Here is a 15,397-nt window from a genome sequence, read left to right as displayed (position 1 = left end):
GTTGGCGAGAGCCCTCAGGCCGTGCTGGCTGGAGCAGAGGCCCTGCTGGAGTGTGCTGTTCTGTCCCAGCCGAGAAGCACCATCTTCAGGCAGTTGGAAATTTCATTGCGTTTCTTCTGCAACGAGGCTAAGAGCTGGCGAGATGGCAGATCTGGGGTCAGGGAGGGTGAAGCGTGTTCCCGGAGCACAGAGGCTGGCGGAGCCCCAGGCTGGGCCAAGTTCTTCCATTAATCACTCAGCCTCTTGGACGTTTCCAGACCAAATGAGGACACACTGCTTTCAATAAGAAAAGAAAATGACCTGGCCTAGCAGGTATTATTTTTTTATTGAGAGAAGACTGCATACTGCCTTGCCATCATGAACAATTTTCTTAACTAACTGCTCTGCAGTGGGTACATTGTTTTAAGGGAGCTTCTTAATCTCATCAGGGTCTGAAACCCACTGACACCCAGGTCAGAGGAGGCCACTTCCCTCATGTAGCCTTTCAGGAAAAAGCACCCTGTTCTCCTAGAGCCTTTCCAGGTGATTGTCATCTTTATTAATTAATTATTGATGCATACAAGAGCTGGGTGCAGGCCAGAGGTATGGAGGTGAGAGGATTCACCAGAGACAGAGTGGGGAGCAGATAAGGCAGACTAACTGAAATCCACTGCTGAGGGGAGCAGCGGGCGAGACAGAAAATGTCTGCTGCGCCATGTGGGTCAGCTCCCTGGCCAGCCCAGGATCCAACTCAGAGGCTGTGGATAGCTTCACGGTGCTGTGCTTAACCCCTTGTGCCACCAGCTAGGCCCCGACTGTCGTTTTTAAAGAAGATGCTGGTTAAAGCTAATGCAGCTCTCATTTGTGAAGTTCTATGGTGTGACTCAGGGCAAGATTCCTCGCCATCAGGGAGTGACTACTGCAGGCAGGTCGGTAGTCACGGCCCCTGCAGGGAGGCCTTGTTACCGCTTGCTGAGACAATGCACCCAACTGGGGTTGGGCAGCAAGACAGGACCAGAGAACAAGGGGCCGATGCGGCCCTGGGCATGCGGTTCATGGGAACCTCACCAACCACCTGTACCCTCAGGGTGAAGAGGGGGTCAAGTTCCAACCCCGTAGATACTGGTTTGCTGTCTTGATGCACAGGGAGCCCGCAGTGCACTGTCCGAGGAGGCAAGCATCAGCAGGTGGGAGTCTGGGGGAGAAGTGGCAGAGGGCTGGGTCCGGAGCACCTCTGTCAGGGCCAGAGAGGACTCTGAGCCTCCCCACTCAGTCTGGACATGAAACCCACATCCCTGGCTCTGCGCAACGTGTGGGGAAGTAGGATGACCCACAAAACCCGCTCCGAATCTGGACAAGCGCTCCACAAGGGTGGAAGGGAAAGAACTCATTTTGTGATTGAGCGGGCTCTCAGCTCTGTGCCGCCTCTGACAGGGCTGCGAAAACAGAGAGCACCTCACTCCATGTGGCCAAGAGGCCACAGTAATGCCCACAGCAATGGGGAGCCGGGGAGTCAGCTCATCTCCTCCCAGGAAACCAAGAGCTTGTCTTTCTTCGTGATGACACAGCAAAGGGGTGATCCCGGGCCCCAGCAGGAATCAGTCTTGACCTGCGAGACTGGGCCTTATCTGGCCTTATCTGGCCACTGAAATGATGGTTGTACATTTCAAAAGGACAGAGAAAGAAACTGGAAAAAAAAATCAGGGATAAATAGGGAAAGTCTTTTTCCCCTTCTTTTCAATAGGGAAGATAAAGCCTCTTATTTTTTTTATTTCTTTTTACCTTTACCCACATCAAACATGATGTTGGAATCAGGGGGTTGGGGGCTGATGTAGGGGTCTCAGCCAGAACCCGACAGGGACCAGCCTGGGGGGAGGGCACATAGAATAATAAGAGGGAGCTGGCAGGAGTGACTCCCCCTTTCCACGGATGCCCTCTCCTCCGCTGCCGCCTGCGCCTGCGAGCAAAGGGAGGGACGAGGGCTCTGTGCCTGCCTAGAGCAGCCAAAGGGGCAATTAAAGTGGCTTAAGTCGCCCCCATCCTTCCCCCAAACAGTCATAACCCTGCCCCACCCACTGTGGTTCACAGGCTTTTATCTCTGAGCCTGACTCAGAAGATAAGGTTTCCATAAAGGAAAACAAGAGCAAGAAAAAGTGTCAGGTGGTGACTCAGAGCCGTTCAAGCAGCAGATTTAAGAAGCCCCGCTGTAAAGGCGGACGTGGGGCTGCAGCCAAGCGACACACACACACAGAGTCTTCTCACCCCTTGCCAGTCTTGTCCTCTCTGGAAATTCATAGCCTGTCCTTCCAATTGCTTCCAGGCTCGGGTGCAGTGGGCATCCTACTGTCTGTAAAAATATTCCCTGGGAACCCCCGGGGAATCTGTGGTGGGTTTCCAGCTAAGCTACCAGAGGCTGCAAAAGATCTCAGGTAAATCATGAGATGCGCCCTCTGCCTCTGGATAGGCTGCGACCTAGTGTCCTCCAGGAAGATACTGCTGGCCTGATCTCAAAGAAAATGTCACACGGCTACGCTCTACAAGACGCCCTTCCATTTGCCCACTCGCTCATCCACTCCTTAAACAAAAATGGATGGACGGCCCCCTTGGCGCTGGGCATTGTTCTAATAGGGCAGAGTCTGCAAAAAGAACAAATATAGCAAGCTGGGGGGTCTAAGCCATCCATCTCCCAAAGAGGCTGGCATGAGCCCCACAGTGTCCACGTGCCCCAGATCTGAATGGCGTTGTAGTTCACCTTCCTGAAAAATGTGAAGTAGAAAGACCAGGAAACCTTTCTTGAAAAATGCTTGGCAGCAGATAAGGCTGCAAGGATGTTTGGCTTTAGCCTTGGCATTTGGCCAAGCACTGTGATTCAGCTCTGTGATCAGGCTGGTTTTGGAAGGTCAAAGAGCAGACTGTGTCCCTTCCGCAGCCTAGGTTACCATTGGCTTGAGTCAGCATGGGATGCCAGTAATATAAAGGACGCTGTGCATTGTTATTGTTATCCCTGAATACCTCCTTTCAGATATGAACAAACAGAGCTAGGCAATAAAAACACCCAAAGAGCAGCTTCTTTGGCACTAAGTTAGTTTGTGGGTCTGCATCAATGAACTTGCCTTCTTACCATGGATCAATCTTTAAGTTTAGGACTTAAAGAACAGATACAGGGCCTCCCCAGTGGCGCAGCGGTTGAGCGCTGGGTTGTGAAGCTGCCCGCAGCCTCTGCAGAGCCGGTTCGATCCCCGGCCGCTGGGTGAGGGTCCCACATGGCGCAAAGACTTCTCCTGCTGCGCCCACTGCTCCCCTCAGCAGTGTCCTCCGTCTGTCTGCCTGTTCTGCTCCCCGCTCTGGCTCTGGTGAATTCTCTCGCCCTCCCACGCTTCTGACTGTACCCAGTGCTTGTATAAATAAATAAATAAATCTTTAAAAAAAAAAAAACTAATAAAAAAACCCCAAAACAAAACAGATACATCATTGCCTTGGTCCTTTGCCCCTGGGGAGGAAGGGACATTCTACAACAATCTGGTGCCGTTATCAACACCAGCACCTTGCATTGGCAAAGTTAAGCTAGAAAGATCTTGCTGCCCTCAACCAGTTCAGTTGAAAGTGACCGAGGTCATAAAAAACACGGCTTAGTGGCCCACAAGAGAAATGAATGTATCTACATTGAAAGGTCAAATTTTAAAAATTGCCTTTGTTCTGGGCTCTCTTTCAAAGATGGTGTGAAGTAAACAGCCTTGGAAGACTGAGCTGGTTTGGCAGAGCAAAGGTTGGGCAAACTTTTGCCCAGTATGAAAGGTTTGAGTATGAGTCCAGGTTTCCTCCCCATTAACGCAGCCCATCTGGTCCTCTTCATGTCACCTTGTGATAACTGGGGCTTGGGGAATCCGCGCAAGAAAAGGTTGATAAAGCAGCCACTCTGGTGTGCCCGGAGTCTCTCTTCTGCCCTGAAGTGGTGGCAGGGTGACTTGTTGGCTTGTAAGAGGGGTCACATCTCTGACCCTCCCCAGGTTCCTGACATTATGTTGTGGAGCAGCGCTGCCTTGAGGCTCTTGCTCAGAATTTTCCTGGTGTTCTTGCACGTAAATTGTCTATATCAACTTTAGAATGAATCTAGTTTCAAAATAAAAAAAATAAATAAAACCCATGAAACAAAACCTTGCATTTCTGTGAGGAGTGTGTTGATTCACACATCAATGTGGGGAGAATCGCTGGCTTCTCTGCTGCGGATTCCCTTTTCCCTTCCCAAGGTCTGCTTTGTAATCCGGTTCTTTTTTTTTTTTTTTAATATTTATTTATTTATACAAGAACCGGGGTACAGGCCAGATGTGCAGGAGGGTGAGAGGACTCACCAGAGACAGAGCGGGGAACAGAACAGGCAGACTGACGAAATACACTGCTGAGGGGAGCAGCGGGCCAGACAGGGGAGGTCTGACACACGCCATGTGGGACCCTCGCCGGCCGGCTGGGATCGAACCAGCACTGCAGAGGCTGTGGACAGCTTCACAGCGCGGCGCTCAACTGCCTGTGCCACCAGGGGAGGCCCGTAATCCGGTTCTTAGCAACAGACACTTCAACTACTGCTCTTCCTAAAATCAAATCTTGAGTTTTGTTTTAGACACGTGGGGAAAAAGTAACCCTTGAAAGCCTTAGGATGAAAAGCACAGCGGCCAAAGCAGGTCTTGTCATAGCACAGAGGCTGGGCTCTGGATTAAGTGCTGGACCCCAGGGCTGTTGGGAGACCAGAGGGCCGAGTGTCTGGGGATCAGGCACAGTCAAGGCTCAGCAAGTGCTATGATTGTTATTTCTTTTTTTATATAGCACTGATCTTTCACCTCATTTGGGCAGAAAAATCCCAGTTCTTGTCATTTTAATATGAACAAATCTGTATGAGGAAGCAGCTTGGGATAAATGTTACAATATGAAAAAATGATTTATTGTCCATCTTTCCAACATGGATTCATTAACTTGATGAATCTGGTTATGATCATCTATAAATAAAATCCTCTCCCTCAAATGAATTTTTTAATTAAAAAACATTTTACATTAGTCATGGAGGCCACTACTTTATCATTCTTACAATTTACTGAGATGAAAGCTCTGCTTGTTCAGAAAGGGATAGTAATGGATGGTTTTATTCTGTACAGAGCCATGATGATAATTCTGAACCCTCTGTCCTTGCAAGTGTTTGGCTCTAAATTAAAACTGATAGAAATCACAGCAACCTTCACAGTTTTTTTTCTTTTGTGTGTGTAAAAGATCTGGACTGTAGACCAGAGGTGTGGGGGTGAGAGGATTCACCAGAGACAGAGTGGGGAGCAGAATAGGTCGATCTACGAAACACACTGCTGGGGGGAGCAGCGGGGAGACAGGAGAGGTCTGCCACACCATGTGGGTAGCTCCCTGGCTGGGGATGGAACTCAGGTGGCAGCTCAGGTCCTAGAGGTGATAGCACTGAGACTTAACCCTTGGGCCACAAGCGAGTCCCAGTCGTCTCAATTTTTAACTGGAATTGGGCTGTTTATGCTAAGATATATTTTTCAATTTTCATTATTTAAGTTGGATATAGGTAGTTTTCCCTTTGAGTTCATAATGAAGTCTGAATGATTTCCACGATAACAAGCGTTCCTTTTTAAGCCTAAATCTAAAATGCAAGGGGTGTCGTGAGTTGTTAAGAACAAGCCACTTGGCATAGAACGTTTTCCAGAAGAGCAGAAATCCTATAGGCTGGTGGGGGCCAAGCAGAAGCCAGGTGAGATGTGAGGCTTGGTCTCCTAGCCCCTCAACACCATCTGTGCCCCCCTAATTCTGGTGGCTCCTTAAGACCCATTCTAGCTGGGGAAACCACGAAGCCAGCTCACACGGTTGGTTAGCAGGGAGAAGACAACCTCAGGACCACGTTCCTCTGGAAGAAAGATGTTTTATGAGGCGTCTTGGAAAGGCCCTAGCTCAGAGTCAGCCAGGCGAGAGCTGTGTTTTCATCCGTTCGGCCTCATTTCCTCCCTGCTCCACCCCACCCCGCGCCCAATGCATACACTTTAAGTAGTTGAGAAGGTAACAGCGTGCCAAAATCTGGAAAATTCCTCTCAAATGGACACACTGAAAGGCGGTTAGTATCCTGAAATGTCAGGATCCTGAGCCAACTGCTTCTCTAAGAAGGTTCTAGCTGAAACCACTGTCCCTGTTTTATGCTCAAGAATCGGTTCCACAGGCCCTCAGGGCACTCTCCACCCATCTCCAGCTGCTCGCCCCGAGGCTGGTCTGTGGGAGCTGCAGCCCTGGTCCCCTGGTTCCTGCTTCTGCCTGGGCGCTCGGGCCAAGGTGGGAGGAGAGAGATGGGTATGCATGAGGTGGGAGGAGAGAGATGGGTATGCATGAGGTGGGAGGAGAGAGATGGGTATGCATCCAGCTTGCCCTGGGTGGCTGCAGCCCCCAGCCAGCACTCCTCCTGGCCTGAGTCAGGCTCTCCGGCTCTGCCTGGAACAATCACTGCCAGGCCAGAACATCCCCTCATTTGCTGGAATTCTCTCCAGGAGTTCTGCTGAGCCCAGCAAGTCCCTCTTCTCTTGGGCCCCTCTATCCGATCCCACGCCCCCACCTCTGAGCCGTGAGGCCCTTTGGGCCCGAGGAGCCCTTCACCGTGATGTTGGCGTTGCTGCTTCCGCCGCCAGCTGAAGGTTCAAATCCATGGGGAAAAAAATCACTTCAGTTGGGTGTGGCCTATAGTAGAGACCAGAGTGTACATATGAAGGCTTTGACTGCGGCTGACGTTTCTGTCTCCTTCCATGGGGGTGGAAACCAAAGAATGGTGGACCCTACAGTGTGGGGCGGGCAGCAGAGAGGGGTGCCGAGTGCCTGTGCTCCCGGTTGGCTCACAGCCGCACCCACGCTCTTGCCTGTGGTCCCTTCATTAGGCATCACTCCTTTCCCCGGTCTGAGAGAACCATCCGTTTTCTTCCGGTGGCCTGTCTGTCATTCCCAGGGCCGCTGGGACAATGGCCACAGCCTGGTGGCTTACAACAGCAGAAACTGATTCACACTATGGAGTCCGGGAGTGCAGTGCGGAGATGGCTGCAGCTGCCGGCAGGCCTGGGTCTCTCCCAGGCCCTGGGGACAGAACTTCCAGGCATTTCTCTCAGGTTCTGCAGCTGCAGCCACCCTGGGCAGTTCCTTGGCTTCCAGAGGCACCCCCATCTCTGCCCCCTCCCACGGGACCGTCTCCCTCTGCGTCTCTGTCTCTCTTCCCTAAGGGTGCCGGTCTCCTTGGGCTTGGGGCCACCCTTCTCCAGCCTGAGCTCATCACCTCCGCAAAGGCCCTTTTCCCAGAAAAGGTCCCGTTCATTTGGACCAGGGGTTAAGACATCATTTTGTTTGCGGGGAGGAGGCACCATTCAACCCGCAGTAGCGCCTGCTGGATCTAGTGCCCTTCGGGCCTTTCTCTACCAGCTTCTCCCGCCCTCGCGTTCTCCTGTTGCATTTCCAGCTCCCTATCGACATCTCTCGAAGCGCTGCTTTCTGTTCCAGTGCTGTTGGCCCCTGGGTGTGAGGGCACCTGCTGCCTTTGTCCTGTCCTGCTCTCTGATGAACGCCACCTCCCAGACCCCCGGGGTGCGCGTGGCAAGTCGTGATCACGGTTGTTTGCACAGATGTGGTTGGCACATGGTGTGTCACCAGCCGGAAGGGAAAGAATTTGGGGGAAGTCTCTTCCCTTCTCCCTTCCCTCCCTCCCCCTCCAGCGCATTAAGGGAGGACACATTGCCAGGGACACAGCCTATGCCCACAGGCGTCTGGGTTGAGAATGAGCAGGAACAACGGGCATGGAGACAAACCAGAAGGAATGAAAAGGGCAGCTGGATGGAGCAGCCCCGGAGGCCTCCTGACCTCAGATGACCAGGTGCACAGGCCCAAACACGCCGGGCCACCCAAACCGGCGCAGGTGGGGGTGTCGGGGACTCGCAGCCCAGGACAAATACACCATTAGGATTGTTTCCTATCCCTAAGTAGGATAAGCAGATGGGCGGGGGGATGAGAAACAAAAATAATAACTTTCTCGGTCTATATTCGAGGCTGCTGGCTCTCGGGGCTCAGTGTCAAGGGGTAACGTGTGTGACCCCCCGCTCCCTGGATCTCTGCGGCGGGTGTGAGCTGAGGGGATGCAGCAAACTGGCCATGGAGAGAACGGGAGGGGGGTGCCACCCCCTGCAGACCAGGCCCCGCTCTGGGTTTGCGGAAAGCCGGTCCACACGCAGCACCTGGGTGAAGGCAGCTTTTCCACGCGTTCGAACAAACTGCCGTGACGCACGAGGGACAGGAAGCACGTGCGGGCCGCTGCAGGCAGCAACCAGGCCTTCTGGACAGAGACGAGGACAGAATGCAAATATCTACATCCACGCCTTCCCTACGTTCACTAAATGACAATCATGATGGTGAAATATTGTTTTAAATGTATAAACCCACAAGAATTGGAAAGAAAGCAATATTGACAATTTTGGAAGCTGAAAAACAGAGGAGCAGTAAGTAGCTTAGCCGACTTCAGAAACCAGACAGAGTCTGTCATAGGGAAGCTGTAAAAACAACTCAAATGGCAGCACACCCCCATGCACACACGCACATGCATGCATGTATGCACGCACACACACACCCAGGAATCCACAGCACCAGGTACCCTAGGAAGCAGAGGTAGAGGCGGCCACGAGTGGAATGGAAGCATTAAGCCCCCCACCCCTACACACACACAGGGGGTACTTCCTGCCCCACCGCCTCAGTGGTGGTTTAGCCTTAGGATGAAACCAAAGCGCAGGGCAGAGGGGACAATGGGCACAGTGTGGCCCAGGGGGGTGGGGACACACATGGGGTGTGCCTGAAGGTTTGTACACCAGCCGCCCCTCCCCCAAGGGCCCCTCCCCACTGAGTGCAGAAAGGTCACGCTTCTCGACGAGTCCCCACCAGCCGAAGGGAGGAATGTCTGAAAATGCCACCTTCTGGGTTTCTGCAGCCAAGCGGCTCATCCAGATGTCCCCACAGAGAGGACCACGGCCAGGCGCACAGAGCCCCGGCCGGCCCTCCCCGCCAGCTCGCCTTGCAATAGGAACGGCCAGCCAAGAGTCTCAAGACATTTGAGGAGATCTGTGACTTGAAAAACAGACGAAGAAACGAGCCAAAAAAAAAAAAAAACAACTAAGAGGGGATTAAGGCGATGGGGAAAGAGGCCCCTAAGTCCCCCAAGAGTCTACAGTGGGGGAGGAGATGCTGCCACTGGGAAATAAAAGGCGGGGGCTGTCTCAGAGACGCAGAGATTTTGGATTAAAGACACGCTGGCAGAGACGGCTGGCACCACATCACCTCTGGAAAATAAGTTGGGGACATCTCAAATGCAAAACAAAACAGAAAAAAGTAGAAGGCTGGGAAAAGGAGAGAGCGGGTCGAGGAACAACATCTAAACAGGAGGCTTCTAGAGAGAGCAGAGGGCGGGGGCGGGGGATGTTTTTAAAAATTCATGAAAATGGCCCAGAATCCAAGATCATCTGTTCACAGACTGGAAAGGGCCACGGAGTGTCCAGCAAAATGATGCAAACGGACCCTTCATGGAAAACGGCGTGGAGGTTCTGCAGAAAACTGAGCCAAGGACGGCCACGTGATCCACCTATCTCACTTCTGGGTGTTTAGCTAAAGAGTAGAAAAGCACTGATGTGAAGAGGCACAGGGACCCCATGATGACCGGGCACTGTTTCCAACAGCCAAGTCATGTGAACAACCCAAGCAGCGTCATGGGAGGACGGGGCGCAGGAGAGGTGGCGTACAGACAAGCAGAACACCGCTCAGCGGCTTCAAAGACAAAATCTTGCCATTTGCACAACATGGCCGGGCCTTGTGGGGGTGACGCTCCGTGGAAGAAGGCAGGAGGAAAACCAGGTGGTGTGACCCCACCCGTCTGTGGGATGTAAAGGGGGAAATGAGGCAAAAGAAACAAAAAGTAAAAACAAACCTTTAGACGGACAACAGATTGCTGGTTACCAGAGGGGGGCAGAGGGACTGGACACTGGCTGGTGGGCAGGTGGGGTGCACACAGCTGCTGAAATGAGAACCAGCACAGGGGCAACCTTGACAGAGTTGCAAAGTGCTATTAACCTTGACAAGAAGATAAAGAAACGCGCCCCATTCGCGCAGAGAGTTCAGAATGACCTACTGGGTCTGGACGAACTTTTGGTTCTGGTGGGCGTGTGTGGGTTTCATGGACTCGAAGCTCTGGTGAGAAAAGCCCACTGGGGGCCTGGCCTCCATGCTGTAAAATAAACTTGAGGTTGCAGCTGGTGCTTTCAGAAGGGCACGGGACTGGCACGGCGCCCTCTCCCCTCTCTGCTGCCCGCCCCACACTGTAGGGTCCACCATTCTTTGGTTTCCACCCCCATGGCAAGGAGACAGAAACGTCAGCTGCAGTCAAAGCCTTCATATGTACACTCTGGTCTCTACTATAGGCCACACCCAACTAATAAGTGATTTTTTTCCCCATGGATTTGAACCTTCAGCTGGCGGCGGAAGCAGCAATGCCAACATCACGGTGAAGGGCTCCTTGGGCCCAAAGGGCCTCACGGCTCAGAGGTGGGGGCGTGGGATCAGATAGAGGGGCCCAAGAGAAGAGGGACTTGCTGGGCTCAGCAGAACTCCTGGAGAGAATTCCAGCAAATGAGGGGATGTTCTGGCCTGGCAGTGATTGTCCCAGGCAGAGCCGGAGAGCCTGACTCAGGCCAGGAGGGAATCTTGTTTTCTACTCTACTTTGCAACAAAATGGGCTCCAAGCAGGGCCTTTGCACATCCTAGCCACGCTCCTGTGCAGAGGCTCTGAGACGAGGAAGAAAAGGCACAGTGACATGGCTTCATCCCTTGCTTGATAAAATGATCGACGCATGTCTGGGCAGGAGCTCCAGGTGCCTCTGAGCAGGCTCCTGAGGAGACCATCCTCCTACCCCCAACACATTTTTTTTTTTTCTAGAGCAAAACCAACACATGTTTTCCCAAATAAATACACATCTGCATTCCCATAGAGCCTTTTGGCGGCAGCACCAGGAAATCCAGGCCTCGCCTGGACAGTACAGAGAAGCACACACATGTCACATCCCAGCAGTGTCACCAGACTTACTGCTCCAGAGACCGCACTGCATTCCCCCAGTAGATACTGATGTGGGTGGGTGGGGGGCCAGAGGCCCAACTTAAAATTCATGGTTTTATTAACAGCTCGGTCTGAGCCATCTATGCTGTTACGATGCTATGTTACTTCAATAAAAAAAAAAAAAAGATAGGTTTCTCTAATAAGGATAGTGTTTCTGGAGATGTCCGTAGTTTTAAAAAAATGAAGTGCATGGTTGAAACATCTGTTTTCAGCGACCCACACTGCTTCTCCATCACATGCTGGATCTGAAGTCGTTGTTCTGGAAAAGCTCGAGCATCAATCCTCGCGTCTGCATCTTGACTTGGGTTCCTATGGGGCTTTCCGCCAGACCCAGGGCCCCAGTTTTCAGCCTTGGTTGCTTGTTAAAATCCCTGGGAACATTTTACCAAAACCCATCTTGCCTAGCTTCACCTACAGTTCTGATTGCAGTGGTCGAGACCGGGAAGTAGAGTCCTCGAGTTTCTGATGTTGAGAACAACAACTCTGGCAGCTTCCCAAACACACAGGACAAAACCAGGGTCCCAGCATAGCTCCCAGGACCCTACATGGTCTATCTGAGTCTCCCTCTCCCATGTCCCTGCTCAGCACACTCTAGACACTGGGGTGTCTTTGCTGTTCTCAAACATACTAGGTACCATAGCACCATCTCAGGCATTTTATCTTGTTAGGACCCCTTCCAGAATATTCTTCCTCAAAGAGGCACTTACCTTGCTTCCTTACTGCTCAAATGTCACCTCTTCCCAGAAGCCCTCCATGGCCATCCTATCTAGAACACCTACCTTTACCACTTTTTGTCCCCTTACTCGTTAAATTTTTGCTTCCGAGCACTTACTAGCACCTGACAGTTGTTAAATATTTTAGTTTATTTTGGCCCACATCCGGGCCTGGAAAACAGTACAAGCTTAGTAAATATTTGTTGAATGAATAAACAAGTGCGTGAGGGTATGTGTAAAACAATGCAAACTCTGCATGCAGAAAGTGTTCCTAAATCTGAGTTTCTTTTCCAAATCACGCGTGCCTCGCAGCCAGCCAGGAAAACACAATTCCTGCTGGAATTTGTATCTAAGTCCCAGACAGAACGGAAGCCCACTCACGCCAGAACCAAGGGAAACTTATAGAAATATAAACACTCACTATCCGACAAGGCCTGCTGATATCGACGCATGAAAAATCCCGGCTAAGAAAGGCACTTCTGACGCCAGCACAGCCTGTCGTCAGGGCTGCTGTTCCCAGGCGCGTGCTCTCCTGCCATCTTGTGGCTAAAGCAGCAACTCCCAGACCAGGCGCCATCCCCAGGCTGCTCCACAGGGGAGTCGGGGGGCCGCTGGCCTGCCCAGAGCCCTTTGGCAAAGCACCTGTGGTCATCTGAGCAGGCCCTGGCCGCCCCGGCTCTCAGGATCCCAGTTTTCAGCAACAGGAAGCAACCGAGGTGACTGCTGGTTTGGCAGCTTCTGCAGGAGAGGCGGCTGAGCAGCCTCCCGAGAGCCCGACCCTGTGTGACCTTTGTCCTCCTCCGACATGGCCTCACCCTGAGCCAGTCCCGGGAAACCCTATATCTAGTCTGACGATCAGTGAATGCTCCTGAATGCCGTGAGGGCAGGCTGGCCCTCCGGGGCCTCCTGGCGTGTCACCCAGGGGAGCAGGGAGCACCTCTCACTGAGCACGAGAGCTGGGGAGGCAGTAACGAGCACCAGCATTTTGGGGCCACTTAATGCGCGCCGGGGCCACAAGCTTCACCCACCGGCTTGTAAGCCCAGGCGGCCAGAACCCGAGCCCCTCAGAACCCTCCCCCCTGACGGCGGGGACAGCGGGTCCCTGCGTCGTCCTCAGCTGGGGAGCCCAGCCCCAGCCCCCAGAGGGGCTCATTGCTCACAGTTCTGGAGGCTGGAGGTCCAGGCCCAGAGGCTGCAGGGTTGCTGTCAGGTGAGGCCTCTTCCTGGCTTCCAGATGTTGGGCTTCTTGCTGTTGGGGGGGGACATGGAGGGGGTGGGAGGGTGACCAAGAATGAGCCGGAGCCCTGTCCTTTTCTGCAGTTAAACCCTGAGAACCCTGAGGCCTTTCAGGGACTGGACGCCTGTGCCCAGCCGGCAACCAAGAGGGCGGAGGGAGCTTGGGTTTCCCAAGTCCCAGCTGTGCTTCCTCTTTGCTCGTTTTCTCTGGACCTCGCCTCACAACACAGCAAAGCTTCCGGTGGAGAAGCCACATGGGTGTTGAAAGTAGAAAGAGCAGGTCCATTGTGGGGTCGTTCATGCCCCCCCCACCCCCCCGTTTAGTTCCTAATCTCAGGGCAGTTTCGAGCCGTCCCCACGTGTCCTCCAGGCCCAGCGCGCAGGCCGCTCCTGGTCAGCAGGGGAGGCCCTTCTGCCCCTGCTGCCCTCCTGCCCGGCCTCTAACCCTGCCCCCCCACCCCCCGTCCACAGCTGCGCCGCGTGTTCTGAGCCCCGAGGTCTCCCCCGGGTGCTGCCCGGCTCGGGGCTCCTCAGGAAGGCACGAGAGCTTGACTCCTGCCAGCGCTGTCTTGCAGCGGTGCAGGTGACACCGGGCAGCCGCTGAGTCGGGTCTGCCCTTCCCTGCACTGTCGCAGCCATTTCCTTCTGTCGGGAGCAAACTAGGCCCCCGTTCTCCCTGGGTGTGGGCACCCCGGCGTGAGCGCGCAGAGCCCCAGGAAAGCCGCCTTCAAGCTGGGCTTTGCCTCTCGCTAGGTGTGGGGACGCAGGTGCAAGTTCCTCAGGTGCAGCAGCCTCAGTTTCCTCCTCTGCAGCCCCGGGAGCTGGTTACCCTTGCCCGTGGGGCTCTCCAGGGGGTTCAAGGGATAACGCACTGGAGCTGTAGCGGCAGGAAGGCCCCAGGGCAGGGTCTCTAGGACCCTAGCAGATGGGGGTGAAGGAGGAGCCCTGGAGCCCTCGGCGGCTTTTCAGGCTTTTACTGCGTGTTTACCAGGTACACGGCAGGCCGGGGTGCCAGGGGGGCGGGAGGCTGGCAGGCCTCCCAGCCCCCAGCAAGTCTTCACTCCGTCTGGGCTCTCCGGCCTTCTCCGGTGGTCTCCGCTGCTCTGCTCTCCTCCTACCGTTTGCTCTTCTCGTGGTTCTGCTCTCCCTGCTGGCGTCCCCGTGACGCTGCCCTCATAAGCCCAGTCTCAGCCCAGGTGTACCCACTTGTGCATGCCCACACCCCACTCCAGGTGCCGCCATCAGGCCTGCACTCAGGCCCGCAGGGTTCCGTCATCCATCCTGATGGCGGGAGGGCAGAGAAGCCTGAGACTTTTTACCTTACCCTACAAAGCTCTTGGAAAAAGAGGATCAAATGGGGAACAGCACCCTTCTTCCGCCACACCCAGCCCCTCAGCCATCCTGCTGACTCCCATAGCTTCCAAAGTGTTTCCAGAATCAAAAGGCCCCACCACCCCCTCTGCCACCTCAGGGTAGACCCCCTCTCCCAGAGGCACACCTGGTCCCTCCCCGACAGCAGCCAGCGGGGACTTGCCTGCTTCAAACCCACCCCTGGCCCTCTTGGCCGGCCCCTCCCTTGGGCCCTCTGTCCGCAGGGCCCCCCCACTGGGAATGCAGCCCCTGGCCAGGGTGGGGACTCAGCAATCAGCCTGGGCTTGAGCACAGTCCCCTCTCTATCACTGCCCCACCCCCAGCCCCACAGGGGAGGTGTGACCTCAAGTTTAAAAATGTTACCTTTGACTCCTCCAGTGGCTGCCCAAGGTATGGTGCCAAGTCCGGCAGAATCAGAGCCAGACGGGATCTCACCAAGCCCAGCTTTCCTGCCCCAGAGCAGGCCCCAGATCCAGCAGCCTTCAGCCCCACTCCCCAACCCCCGGGCTCCTCTCCCACCTGTAGCCACTCTGCCCATCTTGCCTTACTTTGGCTCAACAAGCTACGCTGCCGGAGGGCCAGGAGGCCCCACGAGGCCCACGAGGAGCAGCCCAAGCTGATCACAGGCTGGAGCACAGGAGCCATGATCCCGGCCCACACATCCTGTACCTCCCTGAACTTCACAGCCCTTATGTTTCTCGTCTCAACCCTTCCAGAAATTCTCTGGAGGAGGAGGGGCTTGTGTGTGTGCACACACGGGTGCACGCATGCTTACGCCAGGGGGGCCCGCCTTGGGCCTTAACATGTACTGCACATACATGGGTTGTGACTTTAAAAGCAGAGACAGGTGACAGGGGAGCCTGGTGGTTAGCACACAGGTCTTCCTCTTGCTCACAAAAGTTTGGGTTCAAATCCTGCCACAGTCAATGGCTGG

The sequence above is a fragment of the Talpa occidentalis genome, unplaced genomic scaffold, assembly GCF_014898055.3.
Source record: "Talpa occidentalis isolate TD23 unplaced genomic scaffold, MPIMG_talOcc4v2.1 talOcc4.5, whole genome shotgun sequence".
Lineage (NCBI taxonomy): Eukaryota > Metazoa > Chordata > Mammalia > Eulipotyphla > Talpidae > Talpa > Talpa occidentalis.
This window is presented reverse-complemented; position numbering follows the sequence as displayed.